The following is a 14,078-nucleotide window of genomic DNA, read 5'->3' on the forward strand; positions in this document are numbered from 1 at the left end:
AGTGCTAACCACTGTGCTACCGTGCCGCCACTCGAACTGAAGAGAGATTTTATAGACTGAGGGTGTGATCTTACCACCTGTTGACGCCACACTCCCGCTCAGCGAGGTCGGAGAATCTGGTGACCAGCCAAATCTCCTTTCACTGCAGTGGGATGGGAAAATCCTGCCGGCCTGAACGGTGATAAGATTCCACCCTGGGGTTGTTTTCCGTGGAGCAGAGGAGGCTGAGGGGGAACATGATGGAGATGGATAAGATTATGAGGGACATCGATAGAGTAGACGGGAAGAAAGCTTTCCCCTTGGTGGTGGGATCAATGACCAGGGGGTATAGATTTAGGGTAAGGGGCAGGAGGTTTACAGGGGATGTGAGGAAAACCTTTTTCACCCAGAGGGTGGTGGGAGTCTGGAACTCTCTGCCTGAAAGGGTGGTGGAGGCAGAGACCCTCAGAACGTTTAAGAAGTGCTTAGCTATGCATTTGCAATGCCAAGGCTTACCAGGCCGTGAGCCAAGTTGGGTGATTTTTCTTTGACCGGCACAGATGCAATGGGCCGAAGGGCCTTTTCTGTTCTCCGGACCTCCATTGCTAAAACACAACCTCACTGACCCAGCTTCTGGTCATCCATCCAAACCTCTCCCTCCACAGCTCGGGGACAAATCCTGCCGCGCAATCTTCCTTTGAAGTGGCTTTGGACATTTCATTCTCCGTGAGGACTTGTCCGGACAGTGGTTGCTGTTGTTGTGTTTGTCTCAGTGTCAGCTCAGAAACATGGACAACATGTTAGAAATGGCCATCTCCCAGTGAGTGTGAGGACAGGGCAGGCTTTGAGCGAGGCCTGGGCCGCTCCCTGAAGGACACAGGGCCACCATTGTGCTTTTTGCTGACAAACAGAAAGCTTTCACCCCTCTCTCTCTCTCTCTCTCGTGTCTCATCTCACTCACATTCTGCCCCTTCCATTCACTCTGTGCTGCTTTCTGGAGGAGGCTGCCAGCTTTATCCGCCACAGAGCATCTGCCAACAAGAGCATCAGATGAAACCTTCCATTCCCCAAGTCCCTCTTTCCTCTCTGCTCCTCGCTGTCTTTCCGGAGGAAATGGGATGGGAAGCTGATGGGAAAAGATTTGCAGGGCTCCAGGGACAAGGTGGAGCAGTGGGACTGGCTCGATTGCTCTAGCAGAGAGTCGACACCAGCTGAATGGGCTGAATGGCCTCCTTCATTCTGTGGCTATTCTATGGTTGACACACAATAGATAGTCAATATCTTTTCCCAAAGGTAGGGGAGTCTAAAACAAGAGGGCATGGGTTTAAGGTGAGAGGGGAGAGATACAAAAGTGTCCAGAGGGGCAATCTTTTCACACAGAGTGATGAGCGTCTGGAACAAGCTGCCAGAGGTAGTAGTAGAGATGGACACAATTTTATCTTTTAAAAAGCATTTAGACAGTTACATGGGTAAGATAGACGTAGAGGTATATGGGCCAAATGTGGGGAATTGGGACTAGCTTAGGGGTTAAAAGAAAAAGGGCAGCATGACAAGTTGGGCCAAAGGGCCTATTTCCATGCTGTAAACATCTATGACACTATGACAACTTGTCATTTGGGTCTCAACTTCAAGTTTCTAGGTGTCCAGATCACCAACAACCTGTCCTGGTCCCCCCCATGCCGACACTATAATTGAGAAAGCCCACCAACACGTCTACTTTCTCAGGAGGCTACGGAAATTTGACATGTCAGCTACGACTCTCACCAACTTCTACAGATGCACCATAGAAAGCATTCTTTCTGTATCACGGCTCAGTATGGTTTCTGCTCTGTCCAAGACTGCAAGAAATTACAAAAGGTCATGAATGTAGCCCTGTCCATCACGCAGACTAGCCTCCCATTCATTGACTCTGTCTACACTTCCCGTGGCCTTAGAAAAGCAGCCAGCATAATTAAGGACCTCATGCACACATTCTCTCTTCCACCTTCTTCCGTCAGGAAAAAGATACAAAGTCTGAGATCACGTACCAACCGACTCAAGAACTTCCCTGCTGCCCTCAGACTTTTGAATGGACCTGCTACATATTAGATTTATCTCTCTCTACACCCTACCTATGACTGCAACACTACATTCTGCACCCTCTCTTTTACTTCTCCCCAATGTACTCTATGAACGGTATGTTTTGTCTGTACAGCATACAAGAAACAATACTTTTCACTGTATCCCAAAACACGCGACAGTAATAAATCAAATCAAATCAAAATCCTCCCAATTCTTTCCTCCACGATAGGTCGCAGCATTTAAAGAACACGCCCAGGGCCCAGTGCTGAGTCTGAGGGTATCTGACTACAGTAAGGTGAGTGATACAGGAGGGTCTCACTGTCTGAGGGAGGTGAGTCTTAGCCGGGGGGTGCGTGAGTGACCCAGGTTAATCTGACACTCCAGGGACAGTTGGAATGGAGCTTTCCCCCGGGCTGTCCCCTCCCCGTGTCTGCGTGGGTTTCCTCCGGGTGCTCCGGTTTCCTCCCACAGTCTGAAAGATGTGCTGGTTAGGGTGCATTGGCCGTGCTAAATTCTCCCTCAGTGTAACCCGAACAGGCACCGGAGTGTGGGCGACTAGGGGATTCTCACAGTAACTTAATTGTAGTGTTAATGTAAGCCTACTTCTGACACTAATAAATAAACTGAAACTGAAGGTCAAGGTGCTGCTGTGACAATGCACTCTTGTTTCAACACTCTGCAATGCTGAGACTGGGAGAAGTGACCAACAGGGGGCAGCATTGCAGCTTTTGTCCCCCTATTGAAACTGGGATTGTTGCTCCATCTGCTGCACAATCCCAACCCCATCCACTGGGGGCAATCTGGACAATGGCTGCAGACAGACCTCACTGCGCATGCGCCGCAATGACACCCACCGCCGGCAGCCATTTTGCGTTGCCAAGGGAGACGGCCAGCGGCCATATTCCGTTGCCAAGGGAGACGGCGGCGACCATCTTGCGTTGCCAGGGGAGACGGCATCGATGCGGGCGGCGTCCCGCGCGCTGACCTCTGGGAGCATTCCCGTCCTGCACATGCGCACAGGCAGCCCCCGGCAGCGTCACAGCGACGCCTGGTGGCCAGGAAGGGCAATAGCAGCAGCACAGTCTCTGCCCAAAGGCTTCCCCAGTTCAGCTGCTCAGAGACACTGGGAATGTCTTCAAGTGGAAACTTCAGCTTCTCACATTCACCCCCTGTGTTCGGTCATTGTTTCCTAGACAACCTCTGTAGTGACATCACAAACAACTTGTTCACATTGAAGGCCATGGCAATCTGGACCATTCGGCTTCAAAGCCATTGAGCTTTGAAATTTCAATTGAAATGTTGGAGATGAGAGTTTATCGATGCAAGTCATGTTGCATGTGGAACGCTCCTGATGCCACAATTAGAGCGGTGCAGACATCTCACAGGGTTGTGTGACTGGAGGAGATGTCAGAGACGGGCTCGTTAAATATAGAGGGACAGGGTCTGAAGCTAAGTTTTGGGTAAAAGATGGCAGTGATGTTGTGACATTAATTTAGCTTCAGATAGTTGCTGGGGAGGGGGATAGAGAGGTTGGGGAGCGATGTTTGTATTGGGGCAATCTCTCTCTCTCATCATTTATATACATATATGAATCCATCTCTCACTCTCTCTCTCTCTTTACCCATTGTGTCCAGAGTCTTGTGAAGGCGCAGGCCGGTGGCAGGTTCTGTTTCCTGAAGGACATTACCGAACCTGTCAGATTATTGTGACAATCCAGTAGTTTTCATGGTCACTTTTTCCTCGCGCCAGCCCCACAAATGATCAGATTCATTCAGCTCAATTTCACTGTGTGTCTGTGTGTGTGATTGTGTTTCTCTGCGTGTGTCCGTGAGTGAGTGTGTGTCTGTGTGTGTGTCTCTCTCTGTGTCTTTGTGCATGTGTGTCTGTGAGTGTGTGTTTGTGTCTCTCTGCGTGTGTGCGTGTGTGTCCGTGAGTGTGTGTTTGTGTCTCTGCATGTGTGTCCGTGAGTGTCCGTGAGTGTCTGTGTGTCTCTTTCTTTGTCTGTGTGTGTGTCTATGAGTGTGTGTGTGTGTGTCTGTATCTCTGTGAGTGCGTGTGCGTCTGTGTGTGTGTGTGTTTGTCATGATCTGTTTGAGTGGGGGAGCAGGCTCGATGGGTCAAATGGCCTCCAACTGCACATATTTGAGATTCAAATGCATTGACACACATGCATGCTGACTCACACACACACACACACACAGACACACACACACAGAGACACACACACAGAGACACACACACAGACACACAGACTCACACACAGACACACACATACAGACACACACGCAGAGAAATATATACACAGTATTGACATATTTATTGACCATTTAATGTGACTGAATGCTACACATCCTGGTTTGCCGATGACACAAAACATTAGACAGCATTGTAAGCAGCGTAGCTGGAAACATCACATTGCAAAGAGTTATTCATATTTTGTACATGGACAAAACTGGTGGAGAGGTTTCAGTGCAGGGAAATGTAAACTGACACAACTTAGATTTAAAAGGGATAGAACAACGTACTTTAATAAATGATGAAATGACAGAAACAGTGGAAGCTCCAAATGTCCAGATATTTCACAGCTGAATTCACACAATACACACAGCAATGTCTCTGATACTGCGGAATTGTTGTAAATGTGGTTAATCTCAGTACGGAGGCTGTCTTCATGTTACAATGTTAATCTGATCACTCTCATCAAAACAGGATCAACATTTCTGTACAATGTGAGTGAATCATCAGCTCAAATAGTTCAGGTTCAATGTTTAAAATAACCAGTCACTTTTCTGTGGCTGCTTTGGGAATGTCAGTGGAATGTAGTTTACAGTCAAGTGTGAACAATTGTATTGGGGAATAATTGGAAGCAGTTTCCATTGAGAGCTTCCTGCATTCTGGAAATGTGTGTGATCCATTCAGAGATAGGAAATGGACGGATGAATAAAGATGCAGTTTGTTGTTAATTACATGAGATTGTCTGCCTTGAAGATTCACAAGTTCCATGTGCTGAGAGAAAGGAATGATTAAACAATGTCTATAATTCAAATCCTTCAGACAAGTGAAAAAGCAGGAGAACAACTGAATCCACAAACGCTGCCACAGACAGTATTCGAAGCTTCAACTTCATGTTTGAATGTGAAGGGCTGATTGAAATAACCAGGAGGCCACACTGGGATGCTGAGCAATTTGATTCCTGTTTTTCCTAAACTTCAAAATAAAAATCTGTGATGAAACATTCCTTGGACAGAGCAGAGGGAATTTTACTCTGTATTTAGCCCATTCCAGTATTTGCGTTGGGAACATTTGGAACAGTGCAGATTAAACATTATTCTTAACCGCTGAAATTTAAGTTGGGGGCTGATTTAATCAAACATTGAAAATAATGAGGAAAAGGGAGAGGCTGATAAAGAACAAGTTTTTCTGCTGGCTGGGAACTCCAGGATTTGGGAATATTTGAATGTTAGCCTCAGTTTAGAATTTTAGAATTGTACAAATGGAAACATTGCCAGAAATGGTGTGGAGTTAGTTTGAAACAATCTTCTGCAAATGGCTATTGATGCTCAGTCACTTGTTATTATTTTAAATCTGGGGTTGATAGATTTTCCTTAGTCCAAGGGGTTAAGAGACAGAGAGTTAGATCACAGATCAGCCAGGATCTTATTGAATATTGGAACAGGCTTTCAGGAAGATTGTTCCAGATTCCAAACACCCTCTTGATGAAGTGCTTTTCCTCACTTCACTTCTGATCCATTTCCCCATCATTTAGAATCTGTGCCCTCTAGTTCATGACCATCTCTTGAGAGGGAAGAGTTTCTCACTCTTTAACCTGTTGATACCCCTTAGGATCTTGAATCTCTCTCTCAAGTCTCACCTCAGCCTTCTTTTCTCCAAGGAAAACAGTTCCAACCTCTCCAATCTACCCTCGTAGCTACAGATCTTATTCCCTGGAATCATTCTTGTGAATCTCCTCTGCACTCTCTCCAATGTCTTCACATCCCTCCTCAAGTACGGTGCCCAGAACTGGTCGCAGTCTCCAGATGAGGCCTAACAAGTGTCTTATACAAGTTCAATATGAACTCGTTACTCTTGTCCTCAATCCCTCCATTAATAAAAGCTGGGATACCATATACTTCATTTACTGCTCTCTCAAAGTGCCCTGCCACCTTCACTGACGTATGTACATATTAGAATCATGGAATCCCTACAGTGCAGAAGGAGGCCATACAGCCCATCGAGCCTGCGCTGACAACATTCCCACCCAGGCCCTATCCCCGTGATGCAACGTATTTACCCTGATAATACTGGCATGAATTGAGAAATGGTTAACGGACAGAAAACAGAGCTTAGGTACAAATGGGTCATTTTCAGGGTGGCAGGCTGTGACCAGCGGCTTATCACAAGGATCAGTACTCGGGAGCCCAGCTATTCACAATCCATATCATTGATTTGGACGATTGGGATCAAATGTAATATTTCCGAGTTTGCAGATGACATGAAAGCAGGTGGAAGTGTGAGTTGTGAGGAGGATGTAGACTCTTCAAGGGGATGTGGGAGAGGCCGAATTAGTGGTGAAACCACACACGGAGTGTTGTGTACAGTTTTATCCTCTTACCTAAGGAAAGACATTCTTGTCCGAGAGGGACTTCAATGACATTTCACTGCATTAATTCCTGGGATCGAGGGATTGTCCTCTGAGGAAAGAAAATGGACTTTTACTTTATGCACTTGAGAAGCATGAGAGGTGACCTCATTCAAACTTGGACAATTCTTACAGGGCTCAGCAGGGTCGAGTCATAGAGGTTTACAGCATGGAAACGCGCTTTGGCCCAACTTGTCCATGCCGCCCAGTTTTTACCATTAAGCTAATCACAATTGCCTGTGTTTCGCCCATATCCCTCTATACCAATCTTACCCATGTAACTGTCTAAATGCTTTTTAAAACATAAAATTGTACCCGCCCCTACTACTGCCCCTGGCAGCTCATTCCAGACACTCACCACTCTCTGTGTGAAAAGAATTGCCCTCTGGACCCTTTTGTATCTCTCCCCTCTCACCTTAAACCTATGCCCTCTAGTTTTAGACTCCCCTACCTTTGGGAAAAGATATTGACTATCTAGCTGATCTATGCCCCTCATTATTTTATAGACCTCTATAAAATCACCGCTCAGTCTTCTACGCTACAGGGAAAAAAGTCCCAGTCTGTACAACCTCTCCTTAAAACCCAAACCATCATGTCCCGGTAGCATCTTAGTAAGTCTTTTTTGCACTCTTTCTAGTTTAATAATATCCATTCTAAAATAGGGAGACCAGAACTGTACACAGTATTCCAAGCGTGGCCTTAACAATGTCTTGTACAACTTCAACAAGACGTCCCAACTCCTGTATTCAATGTTCTGACCAATGAAACCAAGCATGCTGAATGCCTTCTTCACCACTCTGTCCACCTGTGACTCCACTGTCAAGAAGCTATGAACCTGTACCCCGAGATCTCTTTGTTCCATAACTCTCCCCAACCCCCAAACGTTAGCTGAGTAGATACAGGAAGGATGTTTCCCCCGGCGGGGGGGGGGCGGGGGGGGGGGGGTGGTGGTGGTGGTGGTGCGGGTGTCTAGAACCATGGCATAGTCGCAGAGTAAGGGGGCAGGACATTTAGGACTGAGATAAGAACATAAGAAATAGGAGCAGGAGTAGGCCATCTAGCCCCTCGAGCCTGCCCCGCCATTCAATAAGATCATGGCTGATCTGAAGTGGATCAGTTCCACTTACCCGCCTGATCCCCATAACCCCTAATTCCCTTACCGATCAGGAATCCATCTCTCCGTGATTTAAACATATTCAACGAGGTCGCCTCCACCACTTCAGTGGGCAGAGAATTCCAGAGATTCACCACCCTCTGAGAGAAGAAGTTCCTCCTCAACTCTGTCCTAAACTGACCCCCCTTTATTTTGAGGCTGTGCCCTCTAGTTCTAGCTTCCTTTCTAAGTGGAAAGAATCTCTCCACCTCTACCCTATCCAGCCCCTTCATTATCTTATAGGTCTCCATAAGATCCCTCCCTCAGCCTTCTAAATTCCAACGAGTACAAACCCAATCTGCTCAGTCTCTCCTTATAATCAACACCCCTCATCTCCGGTATCAACCTGGTGAACCTTCTCTGCACTCCCTCCAAGGCCAATATATCCTTCCGCAAATAAGGGATCAGGCAGGTAAGTGGAACTGAACCACTTCAGATCAGCCATGATCTTATTGAATGGCGGGGCAGGCTCGAGGGGCTAGATGGACTATTCCTGCTCCTATTTCTTGTGTTTTTATGTTCTTAATGATGGATCAATTTCTCTGCCACATGGCTCTGGTTTTCCACGGAATTGTGCTTCGACGAAGCAAATTATGAAGTGCAATGTAACTGCATGTTTTGACATTCTCTTTCCACTAAGTATTGTGCAACGTAGCAGTTATCATCATTCCCTTATATACATCAAACCCCTGTTCAAGATTGTGGTCCTGGCAAGATTGGGTGGAGTATTTCTTGGGGTTTTAACGACCCCTCCAGAATCATTTGTCTCTGGGTGTCCTGGAATCAATGTGAAGGTTCATGTGAAAGATGAGTTTCAATGATCTATCCACAAATGCTTCCAAACTTGTTTTTTTTAGCATTCTGATCCACAGATGCAGAATTCTGATGAGTTTTCGATGACAAAGAAAAGAGAAATGTCCATTTTGAGAGATTGAAACATACTACGTAAATGACGAGAGATTGCAGAGCTCTGAGGAGAGGAGGAATCTGAGTGTCCAAGCGAACGAATCACTATAGGCTATTGGGCAGGTACATCACATACTTAGGAAAACTAACAGATTGTTATCACTTGATGCGAGGGGAGTTGAGTACAAAATTACCACGATAATGTTTCAGCTATGCAATGCAATAATGAGACCATTTTGGTGTACAGTGTATGGTATTAGCAAGCTTATTTTTTTTAACATGTAAATGCATTCAGGGAACGTTTATGATTCTAATACCTGGAATGGGTGGGCTGCCTTATGAGGAAAGGTGAGGCAGGCTAAACGTGTATCTGCTGGAATTTAGCAGAGTGTAGGTTGACTTGATTGAAATATATAAGATCCCGAGGCGTCCTGGCAGAGTGGATGTAGAGAGTATGTTTCCACTTGTTGCACACATATGAACTACGTTCCACTATTTAAAAGTAAGTGGTCACCCATTTAGGACGGAGATGAGGTGAAATCGTTTCACTGAGAAGTTCGTGAATCTTTGGAATTCTCTGCCTGAAAAGGCGGTAGAAACAGAGTCTTTGTCTATTTTTAAGGCACAGGTGGATAGCTTCTTGGTAAGCAAGGGGGTGTTAGGTTATCTTGAATATGAGGAGTGCAGGTTAATACCAGATCAGCCATGATCTTATTAAAATGGCTGAGAACATTCGAGGGTCTGTTCGGGCACTTCCTGTTCCTTGTCTGTATGTTCAACTCTCAATCCACTCATTCAGAAGTGTTCCACATTTCCAATGAGTCATATTATTCTAATTGGTGTACAATGAATTGGTCCATCTTAACTGACCGTGAATCAAACCGGGGTCGTGGAGGTAAACTGGTCGAATTTTGATCACTGGACCACCACTGAATTTGGAGACATGCAAAGCCCGTGGATTCTCGACATTGCAATACCGATTTTTTTTACGGTGATTCCGTTTTCCTTATAAATTTTTGTATTTGTGTATTATGTACGTGTCTATAAACAAAAACACATTTGAAGTGTGGCCTTGTGTGACACTGAGAAGCAGAGGAATTGTTCGAGTTTGATGAAATTTTCGTTTTCTATCTCATCTTTTTAAAACTTAAACAAATTAACAAATAATCTCAGTGGATAATTCACTCCATTCTTGAACTCGGATCTGAAATTCCTCTGGGTCCCAGCATAAATAAATGGGTTGATGCAGGAACTCAGAAACTGTAGCATATATCCGCTTTCCTCCAAGATAAATGACCATTCACTGATATCAGGAACAGAGAAATAAGGAACCTTTGCAATTCGGACATAGAGAATCGTCACAAAAAATAACGTATATAAGAGGATGAAACTGCCCGAGATGGCAAAGAGTAAAATAATGGACTTTCTCCGCTTCTCCATCTCTGGATCACTCTCTTTTTTTCCATTACTCTGTGCCCGGAGTCTCCTGCGGGCCCGATTAGCCACGAGAATGTGTCTCACGGTCAGAGCATTGAACAATAAAATCAGAATAAATGGGATACAGGGCATTGAAATTGTTCGAAACAAATCATAGGCGTCCCATGCGGGGGATGTATAAAATAATTGTTTTATAACACAGAACCAAGGTATGTTGTTAATTATATGCAACGGTTCAAAGATAAAATACAGGAAGGATGTTTTTAGAGAGCTCAATGCGCAGACGGTCCCTATTACCCACGCCGCTGTCTTCTCCGTGCAGTATTTGATCTTCAACTTCTGGCAGCAAATGGCCACAAATCGATCAAAGGTGAAAGCAACGGTTAACCAGGCAGAACTGTCAATGGTTGCGTAGATTATCACAACATGCAGACTGCATATTGGTGTGATTGACAGGAAACTGCCGGGGAAATAAATCCCAACAATCCGGCTTAATATCACACTGGTCACAATGAGATCCGTCACCGCCATGGACACCACATAGTAAATTATACATCTTGAGAGACCACAGCTTCTTCGGTATAGGATTAAAATGACTGCCAAGTTAGCTGTAAAATAGAGAAGGAAAGAGAACATGTGGGTGACAGCACGAGATACAAGATGTTACTTTCTCAACTCCCATCGAAGTGACACTAGATTATGTAAGAAATTGAAACTTTGCCATTTAATTCTGCTTTGCAAACTGTCCCTTGTTCGGGTTTCCATGCACATACTCACAAGAATTATAAATAAGCTGGGTCAGTGACATGGAATTACATAATAATGAAAGATAAGAAAACATTGAAAAACCATAAATTCAACTTCAGGAATGGACAGCAACTTATTACAGGACACGTTGGATATGAAATTATAAAAAGTATGAATTGCCATATTCAACTGGAAAGTTTCCATCTCGCTCAATTTCAAAAGTTGGCCTATCTGGCGAATTATTCTTAAACAATTCACTGTTGGAAATTCCTGCATTAAATCAAAAAATAAATCTTCAATCAAAAAAGCAGTAACCAATTGGCGTTTCTCGGAATTTAAAGAGGAAATATTGAAAGGAGCTCCTAACCTGAAAATTAGCTGTAATTGCTGCTGTATAATGAAACACGGGAACTAACAAATGTAAAGGACGCAATTGGAGAGAGTCTTACTCTCATTGCAGGTGTTAATGAACGAATCTGACCAGAAGTCGATATCTGAAGCTGTATATCAGATTTACAAGCAGTACTGAGTCCTTTCAATATGTCTTCTGAAATTTCAGAGAGAGGTGTACAAATAACCGCAGGCGTTTCTAAAATCACTTATATTCCATGCAAAATGTGCCGCCAGTTACCGTGCCTCGGTCGACGTAGTCAAAATAATCAGAAAAGAATAGAGAGAAATGGTGACTTGTGTAATGAGTCGAGGGTCGAGACTGGAGACAAAAACAGTATGCTTTGTATTTTATGGGCGTGTACCAGTTACTCACCAAAGAGCCGCTATTGCAATCCTCTTATACTGTCAAAAACCCGTTGACACCTAAGGTCTGTCAATAAAATCTTTCATTATATTCAGACAGCAATTATTTGTACGACTCAATCCATTGCTCTCAATATCAACAACACGAAAAATATCGAGAATTATACCGTGATAACATTGTGGTAATTCGCTCACTGGAACAGGGAGAAGACGATAACATATTTACGTGTACAGAGAGGTGACAATGCGATAATTCAAGCACAGCAATGATACTGATAATACAAAAGTTACACGTTTGCACGGCAATAAATATAACTTCCAATAGCAGCAACAATAATACTGCAGAAATTGATTTATGCTGCGGTATCCAAATGAAAATTCGTAATAGTTAGTGTGTCAATTTCGTAATCGCACTACATGTACAACAGAATACATTTTAAGTAATCCATCCACAATACCATTGCTAAGAAAACTGTAACTACATTTCTAAATTGATATTGCAGTGGTAAATAGCAAGGTGAGACGGGGACAAAAGTGTGTCACAGGTCAGAGGCAGGCTAAACACAGTTGAACGGGAGGCATTATAACTTGAATACCTTTTTCTGTTATTTGAGTGAAATGACACTGCTTCAAACGGCAATATTCACCAGTCATTCAGATAAATTGTGGTAACAGATTCAGGATATTATATCATTAAAATGAAGAATAAAGCTGTTAAAATTAATAAAGTGATCCTGTAAAAGAAGACAAAATGTATCAGTTAACCGGGATCAGTTAACCGGGAGAAAATCCATCACTTTAAATGATAGAAATGAATTCTGTGTCGTGGCGATGCGCTACTAATAAAATTGAAAAAGGTTGCAGCTGAACAAGGACGTTACATGTTCATAACTAACTGCCATACTGTACCTGGAACCCCGATAGTTGCAATGACTGAATAGTAAATGGCAAACACCAGCCCTTTTGAAGGTACATGCATTTCTATCGGAGGGTCTGAGCATGTACGGTATGACAGTAAATGTTGTAACATTTATACATAATGTGAGGCTCCAGGGAAATGATTAGATTTTTTTTCTTTTGCATTATTCACATTTATTGTGAGAAACAAGTGAGTGCAGGTGCTACCCAGCTGCCTTTTATATTTTGATCGAGTACAATGAGTTTTTTTTTCAATGAATTCTCAAACCTCCTGGAGCGAAATACCCAGAGACTACAGCATAATCTGAGTCATCAACAATAATTTTCCTGGATATACGTGTCAGTACAAAACATAGCTTTTCACTTCTGACTGCATTCAGAAATGCAAATAGTCCGTGGAAAACACAGCAGAAATTTTCAAAATCCCGATCAAACGACAGGATGCAATTTGGCTCTAAAGATATCTCATTGAGTCAACCCACTTCCACCCATCTATTAGTGACAAAGGGAAAGGCACTTAACTATGGTTACGTTCGGAGTGCACAGTCTCCCTTCTTCACAATTATGTTAATTATTGCCAGGCTATTTCAATTATATCAATTCAGCCAGGTTTCAGTTTCAGTCCATCCTAGTTACTTTCAGGCAGAAACTCCCCGGCTTTCACTGGTACACTGGATGTTGGCATACCCTGCTCAATACCTGTAATGTAGTCTAAACGGTTCCAGTTCAGCTTGGTAACTCTCGGCGTGTAAATACCAAAACTGGCTTGTGTCTGTTCAATGTTGACCAGATCCATCCCAGCAAACTCCCAGGTGCCCGAGAAATCTACTTCACAAGGCTCAACTGAGTGTTGCCAGGTCCAATTCAGTATGGTTATATTCACTCTTGACATCATAAATCACTTAATTCTGGCAAACACACCTATATTTTCAGTTGGCGACGTCTATTTGAAAGCTATTTTTATTTTCACTGGAGGAAAGTCCAGCTCAACACAATTACTGTCATAATGGACTGGGCAACTTCGTTGAATTAATCGAACCAACGTTTCAAGTCTGAGCTAAGCTCTGACGAAAGGTCTCCCAGACTCGAAACATTGGTTCTATTCTCTTTCCACAGATGCTGTCGGACCTGCCGAGATTTTCCAGCATTTTCTGTTTGTGTTTCACATTCCAGCACCCGCAGTATTTTGCGTTTATCTTCGTTGAACTAATGGTTGGCCTGAAAAAAACCATAAAATAGTGCAAATTCACAGCGTGTCTTGTCAGTGTATTTTCCTCTGATGCTACCGGACTGGTGGAGAACACCCATGATATTCGGCTCTGTCTGAAGTACAACCAAAAACCGTCGTATCTTTTTGTTTCCGAGAAAAATAAATATGCAAACTGTCGAGTGGAGAAGCGAAATAAATTGAGAACGAAATGTTAATTTAGAGGAGACAAGAAGGAAAAATAATCCAGGGCTTAGTTGCAGAAAATGAGGGTC

This window comes from Mustelus asterias, unplaced genomic scaffold (assembly GCF_964213995.1).
Source record: "Mustelus asterias unplaced genomic scaffold, sMusAst1.hap1.1 HAP1_SCAFFOLD_1089, whole genome shotgun sequence".
Lineage (NCBI taxonomy): Eukaryota > Metazoa > Chordata > Chondrichthyes > Carcharhiniformes > Triakidae > Mustelus > Mustelus asterias.